The 10,679-nt window shown below is 46.0% G+C and overlaps 1 long non-coding RNA gene across 1 annotated transcript; it reads right to left on the bottom strand.

The window, feature by feature from the left end:
- Positions 1–310: 310 nt before the first annotated feature.
- Positions 311–7,217, bottom strand: LOC144326854 (uncharacterized). The gene is made up of 3 exons (XR_013391728.1): positions 3,798–7,217; positions 1,561–3,503; positions 311–450 (listed from the first exon to the last, which is right to left on the bottom strand). It is a non-coding gene; the product is annotated as an uncharacterized LOC144326854 (long non-coding RNA).
- Between the last annotated feature and the right edge of the window lie 3,462 nt (positions 7,218–10,679).

Here is a 10,679-nt window from a genome sequence, read left to right as displayed (position 1 = left end):
TGTCACTTGATCCTTTTTAAATAGAGTTGCCAGGAATTGAACCAGGGATTTTTTGAATGCAAAACATCTTGCTCTACTGTTGACCTAAGTTCCTCCCCAGATGAGGCCTCCTTTCTCAGAGATACCACTGGGTTCATAATATGTGGTAGCATCATAACCCCGTGGCAGGTTATTCTGTCCTACTGATGCTGAATAACCCCTAGTTCTCCTTCCATGGGTTCTACCCCCATTTTATCCCTAAAACAGTCTGGTGAGGTAGGTAAGGCTGAGAGAGTGAGAGTATGACTGGCCCAAGGTCACCCAAATGCGCTCTAGAGCTAAATGAGGATTTGAACCTAAGTCCTTGTCTGGCACACTGACCTTATCCGATGATTCAAGCAGTCATGTTCTGAGTCTTGTGGCTCCTTTAGGGCAAGGGACAGAAACTTTTCCTGGATTTGTTTGGTTATGCTATGACAAATAAATGCCTTTATTTATTAAAAAAAATACTTGTACATCACAATGTCATTTAAAAATCATTTTATAACAGTAAAAATACACACCCTACATTTTAAAATTACAGAGCAGCAGCTAATAACTATTGAAAATGTTTTTCTTAATTGTCTGCAAGAGTCTGACGATAGAAAGGTTTTATGGCAAACATGTAAAGGTTAATGTACAAGGCACCTGCCAAATCTCTCTGGGAAGAGGATTTCATAGGACTGGGCTGATGACATTGAAGGTTTCAGTTTGTCAATAGAGTCTCAACAACCACTGAGGCTCCTAGAGATGATCTCAGTGGTTAGGCTGGGATAGAAGAGATCTAGTAGTCCCTAAGATATCCTAGAGCTCAGGGCTTTGTAGATGTATTAATCTTTAAGTACTGTAAGTATTGTGATGGTTTCTTTTTTCTTTTTTCTTTCTGTTTTGCTGCAGAATGTCTAATGGAATTAGTTAGTTATTAAATTGACTGCTTGTCCACACTTTTGTGGAAATCAAAAGCAGTGTGGAGGCCGGGTGGGGGGTGGAGAGGAGGAGAGGCCCAGCCCAAGAGAGCAATGCTGCTGAAACAGCCAAGGTTCAGCTGAAAACATAATGTATGAACCCCAGGACAGGACCCAGGAGAAGCTGCCAGCCGTTCCCTGCAAGGAATGTGGGCAGGTACTACCCTGTTCTGTGGCCCACACTGCAGAGCACAGTCCTCTCCTTGAAGGGTTGCTGGGTCCAAGTCTGCTTTAAAGATAAAAGATAAGAAGGGAGAGCCTTGAAGCTGCCCATAAAGAGAACCCGCATGTCAGATTGAGCAGGTCACCTGGAACACAGTCTTCCCCAGCGTGATGGGATGCATGTTATTTCTGTTTAGATGATACACATTACTTCAAAGTGTGCATTAAGCCATATAAATTAGCAGATGCAAATTTGATGTAAAATGCTCTTAGAGTCAGGCCTTTGTTTCCCTTTCAGACTTAGCTGCAGGACTGACAGTCTAGTGTTCTCTTACACACACATGCACACGCACACACACACACACACACACACACACACACACACACACACACAGAGTGTGTACACCCCACCTACCTCGGGATCTCCTCTGGCTGCGCATGATTTCCAGCTGTTTGGTTTCTGGGGCAAGATGTTGCCCTAGCTTCCATTACAAAAGGGGATAGTACTTCACAGGCCTTGCAGAACTATTCACTTAACAAAAGGAAGGGTTTGATCATTTTAGTTGTCCTTTTCTGCAGGTCCCAGTCTGGAGGCAGTGAAGACCCTGAGGACATTCAGCCACAAGGCAGTTCAGTTGGGTGGCATCAACAAACAGAAGAAGAAATACTTCGTCAGAAAAGAGGTCACAGATTTGTCTGAAATGTGTATATGCTAATTGCAAATTGGGAAATAATTAACAGGGAAAAAATTTCACCCATATGTGCCTGATCCAGGTGCTGTCTTCTTGTGTTGTGCTGTCCAGGTGTTTGCTTCTTTATCTTTAATGTGGAGCACGTAGCCTTTCAAACAGAGGATATTTCCAAAGAGAGAGCTGTCCTCTGAAACCCCTTCCGAGAGAGGACTGTGAGGAGGACACAGGGCCTCCCCAAACACCAACCAAGGCTTGGTTGGTGTGTGTGTGTGTGTGTGTGTGTGTGTGTGTGTGTGTGTATCGCGCTTCATCTGTAGATCTCAGGGCGGCTCAGCATATAAAAATACAATATAAAAAAACAAAATGCATAAAACAAGAATAACAAAACTGTACAAACCAATATCCCCCCCACAACCACATCTAAAAGTGTTTTAAGATGTTAATCAGCCCAAGACCTGATGGAAGGGGAATGTTTTCGCCTGATACCTAAAGGTGTACAGTGAAGGCTCCAGGCAAACCTCCCTGGGGAGAGCATTCCTCCAATGGGAGGCACACAAAGAAGGGCCTCAGAAGATGATCTTGGGGTCCGGGTAGGCTTGGCAATGAGATAGGCTTTTCCTCTGGGATCTTGGGCAGACAGGTACCATGTGAGGCATTCCTTTAGATACTGGGACACCTGGAGTCTGCATTCAGAGGCAGCAGCTGCATCTGACCTAAAAGACTGAGGATGGTGCAAAAGTTGTTGTTGTTGTTAGCAGCTATATTTTTACAGATGTCTACTGAGAAGGTCCATAAAAAGCAACTGTCCCAAAAAGGAATGATTGTGAAAATAAGAAATAGTTTGGGGGCCAAAAATTTTGCCTTGCTCAGGGCACCATATTACCAAAGTCCACCTCTTACTGGAGCCCTTTTGGGGTGATGGCAGCAGAGAGATGGGCAATACTACTTATGGGAAACGCACGGAAACACCGTTTAGCAAGATGAGCACCACACCCCATAGTGGCCTTTGACTGGACTTATGTGTCCAGGGATCATTTACCTTTTTTTTTTTAAACTACTTATGGAATGCTCTGCTAGGAAAGCTGCTGCATGCAGGTGGGGGTTCCAAAATCCCACAGTCATTTCCACAGATTTGGCAACAGCTCCACTTACAAATCTGGCACCTTTCCTTCCAGGAGAATGAGCCTGGCAAACTCTAATATGGAGCCAGAGCTGACACTAAGGCCTGGCACTCCCAGGAACAGGATTGTCAGATCCCATGAGTTGATGGGTTTCTGCAGAAGCCATCGCCTGTCATTCTGCCACAGATTTAGAAAACGCCCTTGGCTGTTGTTTGCTTCAGCGAAAACAAGTTGAGAGTGTGCTGAAGAGCAGATTTGGAGAGGATCAAGTTAGACGTCCTTTTCAACCAGCTGTTTGTGGTCGCTCCTTGCTCTATCATTTATTTTAAAAAAAGAACTTGCAAAGCTGCAATTCTGGCTTTGCTTAGGCAGCAGGTTTCAGATCGTTAGCAACAAGGGCCCTGGAGATGCACTGGCTTCACAGACAACACTTTCAGAACAAATTTACCTTTCTCCGTACGTGTCAGATTAATGAATGCCGTTGACTTGTTTCTTGCTGCCGAGCAAAGGAGAGTGGCTGTTTGTCACAGGGAGACGCAGGGCTGCTGGAAGGCAAAAATCCATTTCAGAAATAAAAATGCAAAAGACGATTTGAAAGCAGAATGAAATCCTTCTCACAAGAGCTGAATGATCTTGTGTGTGTGTTTAGATTGGCTTCTATTGGGCAGAGAAAAGAAAGTCTTTTAATCAAGGATACTTACAAGGATACTACAAAATAAAATGAATTATTATGAATGGCATCATTCAGATGTATGAGAGACCAGCAAGCATTCAGTGTGTTTCTGTGGCACAAGGGTCAGATGAACCGCACATTAAGAGTTTCAGTGCTGAGTTCCTACCTGTAGCTGAAAACCCAAAGAGATAAAGTTTGAGTTGCAGCAAGACTGATGGGACCAGAATTGAAGTGAAGCCCTTGAGCACAGTCAGAGCGGTCCTCCGGGGGCAGAGTCAAGTCAGCTGAGGAGTCCTTCAAAGGAAGGCTGGAACAAGGATGGAGGCAGGCAGATGAGGGAGATGGCAAACAACTACAGAGCATGTGAGAAGGGAGAAAGAGGAGGAACCAAAACAAGCCAAGCCAGAGTCTGGCTGTGGCTGAAGCAAAGGGAAAACTTGACTTGAACCCTTTATAACCAAGCCAGGTTGTGAGGGATCAGTGGAGTTGCCTGGGGCTCCAGGCTGGATTGTGGCTGGAATATGATTTATTCATAGGCCTCAGTAGATACGAAAGTCGCTTACGCTTCTAACACCCCCTTTGCTCTTTTACATGGATTTGCAGGGGCTTCTTCGCCTTGCGTTACCCGCAGACATGCTTTGGGCCTAAGCAAAGGAGGGGCCTGGCTCTTTCCACCATGGGGGCCAGCGCTGCAGATTTGCCTGGAGGGCTGTTCTGCAGGAGACAACTTTGAAGGCCGTGAGTGGCGTCCGCAGCTGAGCCGAGCCAAGCGAGCATCTCAGTGTCCCATCATGCATTTTGGGAGGGAGGGAGACGTATTTATGCTTTAGCCCTCTGGCCACCGGATGCCACACACGGCCTGTTGTTTTTCTTTTACAGACATTAAGCAGAAAGGCACGCTAAATGACTTTTTAGGGCTCTGCAGGCGTCCGACTCTAAAGCTGATAGAGAGGGGGAGGGAAAGGCGGCTTTTGCAGACATAATTCTTGCAAAAGCGAACAGGCATGTGGAGTCTGGTGCCTCTTATTGTTTCTTTTCTCCCTCCCAACAAAATGGGAAGCCTCCACCCCACTGGATCTCAGCCATGGCCTGAGTGGTTTGAAGCTATGTGGGTCGAAGGGAGCCTGTTTGGGGAGGGCTGTATCCACCTAATTTTTGTTTTCATTGACAATAGCAAATGGAGCCAGAGAAAATGAACTCTCAATTGAAAAGAACTGTCCCGCATGTTACAATTTCACAAACACCACACTTCACCTCAAGGTGACTGCTGAGTCTCCACACAAAGCCATGGATCATGGGCTCCCTCATTTGAGCTGTCCAACACGGGCTTAATGGATGCAGTTACATCCACACCATCCATCCAAGAATGCTGGGAAGCAAAGTTTGTTAGGAATGCCAGGAACTGTAGTTCTGTGAGGAGTAAATTGCATTTCCCAGTCTCCAGTCTCCAAGGAAGGCGGCAGGAGCAGGAGCAAGCGCTGCATTCCTTGGAGGCTGGATCTGCTGCCCCTGCGGATCCTGCTGCCTGAGGCAGCCGCCTCACTTTGCTTCCTGGGTGGCTTTGCCCCTCGATTCTCCTGACTGCACCAAATGGCTCTGAATTCCTTGCCGCACAAGCCAGCTGCAAAGGAAACAAACAAACTGAAGGCTGCTTGCAGTGAGCTGTTTAGCCCTGAACCTTGAACAATGGCAAAGGGCTTGTTGCCAGAAGCATTTGTTTGGATATAGTCATAAAAGGACTGAGGATTATCTTCCCCAAGGCTGATATATCAAAGGTGGAGAGGAGGAGGAAGAATCTGTGTGCAAACTGCAGTATTCCCCTCCCCTGGTCTTGGAAATGCCCAATTTGTTGTACATGGCGCGTAATCCAGATGGACTTTGGGTGCTTCCATTCCATCATAATGCTCCCGATACATTATTTTCTGTTGTGTTGCCATTGATTTTGTTCCACTTCACCCCACACTTCCTGATTCAATGCTGGTCCCTTTGCCCTCTCACAAACTCTGTCTCCACAGTCATTCTTGAAAAGGCTAGAGCTGAGTGATGCAGGATTGGTATGTGGTCTCTGACCAAGTTCTTCTTTTTAATCTGACTTTCAAGTTTTGTGGAAATCCATATTGTGATGATTCATGCAGCATTGATCCTGGATCTTCTGTTCCACCTCAAATGTCAAGAAGTACCAAAACCTCCCGGTTGCTCCAAATAACCCAGCTGCAGCAGCTACTACTGCCAGCTAGAGCCATTCTTTGCACAAAACCAAGAACTTGCTGACTTGCCTGCCCCCCCCCCACAAGCCACAGACCCAGAGCATGATGTTTGCTCAGAGGAGTTTGAGATGCTGCTTTCCCCACCAAAGTGTAAATAAATGCTCCCTTCGTATGCACCATTATTAAAGGTACAGGAGCCCTCTTCTCTAATAATAATAATAATAAAATTTTATTTATAATTGTATTTTATTTATACTGCTTATGGCTCCTGTATTGCAGGAATGGGGAAATCTGTGGTCCTCCATCTGTTGCCTGACCAAAGGCTCCCCACCTCTGCCTCTGGGGCTACAGCTTCTTTCTTTGGGAAGCAAACCCCATCTGATACTTTAAAGAGGGACCTGAGGATGCTGTGCCTCCAAGCAAGTGAAGAGTACCCAAATATCGGGGGTCGGGGGTCGGCTGTGGCCGCATTGTCCCTGGCTTCTGTATCTTTTAAGTTGTGCAGTGACTGCAGTCTTTTAAAAATACAGTTAAAATTGGCATTTTCCACACTGCTACAGCAGGGGAAGAAACCAGATGACATTTTTTTCCTCACAGCCAACTTTGATTCAGGAAAAACTCAGAATGGATATTTATTTGACCTGGCTCCCTAGAAACACACAGCAAGATTGGGAGGAGGCAGACTGCCCCAAACACGAATCCAAATATTAAAAGGCGCCTACTTCCACATGGGCGCACTGTGGCCAAAAACTTAACACCTCCATGACTGACCGAACCCAAAGGGTGCTCATCAATGGTTCCTCTTCATCCTGGAGAAGAGTGACTAGTGGGGTGCCACAGGGTTCTGTCTTGGGCCCGGTCTTATTCAACATCTTTATCAACGACTTGGATGATGGACTCAAGGGCATCCTGATCAAATTTGCAGATGACACCAAACTGGGAGGGGTGGCTAACACCCCAGAGGACAGGATCACACTTCAAAACGACCTTGACAGATTAGAGAACTGGGCCAAAACAAACAAGATGAACTTTATCAGGGAGAAATGTAAAGTATTGCACTTGGGCAAAAAAAATGAGAGGCACAAATACAAGATGGGGGACACCTGGCTTGTACTGTGTACTTTTCACAGTACATGTGAAAAGGATCTAGGAGTCTTGGTTGACCACAAACTTGACATGAGCCAACAGTGTGACGTGGCAGCTAAAAAAGCCAATGCAATTCTGGGCTGCATCAATAGGAGTATAGCATCTAGATCAAGGGAAGTAATAGTGCCACTGTATTCTGCTCTGGTCAGACCTCACCTGGAGTACTGTGTCCAGTTCTGGGCACCACAGTTCAAGAAGGACACTGACAAACTGGAACTTGTCCAGAGGAGGGCAACCAAAATGGTCAAAGGCCTGGAAACGACGCCTTATGAGGAACGGCTAAGGGAGCTGGGCATGTTTAGCCTGGAGAAGAGGAGGTTAAGGGGTCATATGATAGCCATGTTCAAATATATAAAAGGATGTCATATAGAGGAGGGAGAAAGGTTGTTTTCTGCTGCTCCAGAGAAGCGGACACGGAGCAATGGATCCAAACTACAAGAAAGAAGATTCCACCTAAACATTAGGAAGAACTTCCTGACAGTAAGAGCTGTTCGACAGTGGAATTTGCTGCCAAGGAGTGTGGTGGAGTCTCCTTCTTTGGAGGTCTTTAAGCAGAGGCTTGACAACCATATGTCAGGAGTGCTCTGATGGTGTTTCCTGCTTGGCAGGGAGTCGGACTCGATGGCCCTTGTGGTCTCTTCCAACTCTATGATTCTATGATTCTATGATTCCATCACCCAATCAGAGAGATGGGGGAATGACCAGTGCAAAATGAGAACATTTCCCTCTGAAAGGAAGGGGTGGGTGGGCACACATTGAACAACTAGAAGTTTGTTATAAAATCAAGCAAAGTTATGTTACGACTCTTGCAAAGCAATAATTCATTTAAGTGCTTATCCAACACTTCCTCTCTCTCTCTCTCTCTCTCTCTCTCTCTCTCTCTCTCTCTCTCTCACACACACACACACACACACACACACACACACACACTTTCCCTCAGGGAAAACTGCTCTTTAACAGTTAGAGAAAACACCCTGGATTGCCACATGTTCCCAGAGGAGCCCTCAGTTAAGCTCCTATAGGACTACTTCCCGAGAGGCCTAACTCCTCACCCAGCAGCTTTAATTTGCCCAAAAGTTGTGAGGGTAACTTCACCATGCCTCTCCTCTAAGGTAGGCCATAGTTTTACTTTCAGGAGTGTCAGGTGAGTGGGGGAAGAATGCTTCACAAGTATGTGTGCCCCAGTATGGAAGAGTTTACAGCCTTGAAATAACGGAGTTAAAACGAAAAAGCAAACCCTGTACATTAATCTAACTTTCTTAATCAGGGAGTGCAGGCACATAAGCCCAAACAAAGCATGATGTGTGAGGTGAACATGTTTTTCTTGTACAAAAAACAGCCCAGTTTGGATTTAGGACCCACCCTGGCGCAAAGCAGGATTTAGCCTTTCTCTGGCACCAATTCCTCAAGGCACCTCACCTCAAGCTGCAATTGACCACCGAGGAGAAATGATACAGGCACTTCCTTGCTGAACTGACTATACAAATGGGCAGGGGAAGAAGAAAGGGCATTCCCCGAAGATAAAGTTGCTTCTCCATGTCTTTCCTTTAAGTGTCTAAGAAACATACCAGGAGGACCTCATATGATCCTGATCCATGCCCTTCCCTTCTGGTGCCTTTAACCCTGGGCTGCACATCAGTAGGAACTGCCAGTCAAACAGTCTTAAGTTTTGTCTTAAGGTTGGTTGGAGAGGCCCAAACAGCTGCTCTCCTCTCCCCACCCCTGAACTGGCACTCAAGGCAACGGTGTCCTTTGCCCTGTTGGTGGCTGACGCTCAACCAGGGTTAACCATGATAAATTCAGGTATTAACATTACATACAGGTTTAGCAGAGAATTTAAGAGATTGGGAGTCTAAGCAATCACAGGACTCTTCTACTTCCCCCCTTTTAATATTATATATACCGTATTTTTCGCTCTATAACACGCACCCGACCATAACACGCACATAGTTTTTAGAGGAGGAAAATCCGTAGGCATGCCACCCGTAGGCATTCCCTCCATAACACGCACAGACATTTCCCCTTACTTTCTAGGAGGAAAAAAGTGAGTGTTATGGTGCAAAAAATACGGTAACTGCTAGGAAGGAATTTGTAACATTATCTTGATCCAACGTGAAGCCAGTTAAGTGTGAAACATGGAGATGGCCTGGGAGACACCCTGACAGAATGGAAAATATATGTACACACCCCACCCTCTGACTTTAGAGTTCTTGTGAGTCTGGGGCAGCTCCAGTTCAAGAAATAATTTTTAAGTCTACAGCCCTCCCTCCGGTGGTAAATGTGTGGTGGTCAACGTAACAAAGTTTGTTCAAAGTTGAAGGAAATCCATGCTATCTTGGCCAAGACATTGAGGGGAGCAACCAATGCCCCAATATTTACTACTTGTTGATTTACATTTCTAGCCTGCTATATCCTTCAGGAAATGTGAGATAATAAGACCATTTGTTTCAGCACATTCACAGTATCACTACGCTCAACAGACAGTACCACACTTCTAAAAGATGAAGAAGCGATGGCATTGCACTGGAAAGAACATTACCAGCATACCATACCAGCCTAAGTGGCCCAGAGTGCCTTCCTTCAGCTTTGGCTGGTGGCCCAGCTACACCCCTATCTGGACAGGGATAGCCTAACTACTGTTGTCAGGCAAGTCTTTAGCATATACACCACCAGGGTGCAAAGATCCTCCCAGTGCCCCCAAATTTAGTTGTGAGCGCCGTCGTTGAGTCTGACAAGCACCACCATTGTGAATGACAAGCACCACCACTGGAGCAGCACGTCTTTGGTAAAAGAGTGCACAAAGTCGAAAGTCCTTTAGTGAAACAGTAGGTATACATTTTGGTAATACCTAGGTATATACAGTATGTATTTTTTCTAGCTTGATCAAAATTATTATTTCATAATAGGTAGATAGTTAAGAGCTTAGGTGGCTTCAGCGGCGGGCGCCTGGCACCCCCCAGAATTTGGCGCCTGGGTGCCCCGCACTCCCAGGTAAAAACGGCCCTGACTGTTGTCTATGCTCTGGTAACCTCAAGGTTAGATTTACTGCAGTGGTTCTACGTAGGGCTGTCTCTGAAGATGGTTCGGAAACTCCAGTTAGTGCAGAATTCAGTGGCCAGGTTGCTCACTGGAGCAAGATGGTTTGAGCATATCACACCGATCCTGGTCTGACTGCACTGGCTACTGATTAGTTTCCGGGCCCAATTCAAAGTGCTGGTTTTGACCCATGAAGCCTCAAATGGCTCAGGACCACAATACCTCAAGGATCGCCTCTCCCCATATGAACCTCCCTGGACGCTGAGATCATCTTCTGAGGCCTTTTGTCATGTGCCTCCTCCTCAAGAGGTCCGGAGGGTGGTGACACGAGAATGGGCCTTCTCTGCAGTGGCTCCCCATCTGTGAAATGCTCTCCCCAGGGAAGTTCATTTTTGGGGGGAGGGTTATTGGGTTGTTGTTTTTATTTTGATTATGTATTTTGTGGTTTTATATTTAGATTTTATTCTGTGAACTGCCCTGAGACCTCCGGGTATAGGGTGGTATATAAATTCAATCAATCATCATCATCTCCTTAATCACAACTCCCCTGTAGCTGCTGAGGTCCTCTCACAAATCCCGCAAAAACAAATGATAGATGGCCCTGCAATATCTCCAAATCTGGGAGAGCTATGTGCAGCTATTAACGAAATGAAAAACAA

The sequence above is a fragment of the Podarcis muralis genome, chromosome 2 (genome assembly GCF_964188315.1).
Source record: "Podarcis muralis chromosome 2, rPodMur119.hap1.1, whole genome shotgun sequence".
Taxonomy (NCBI): domain Eukaryota; kingdom Metazoa; phylum Chordata; class Lepidosauria; order Squamata; family Lacertidae; genus Podarcis; species Podarcis muralis.
Note: the sequence above shows the minus strand (reverse complement) of the source record. Positions and strands in the feature narration are given on the sequence as shown.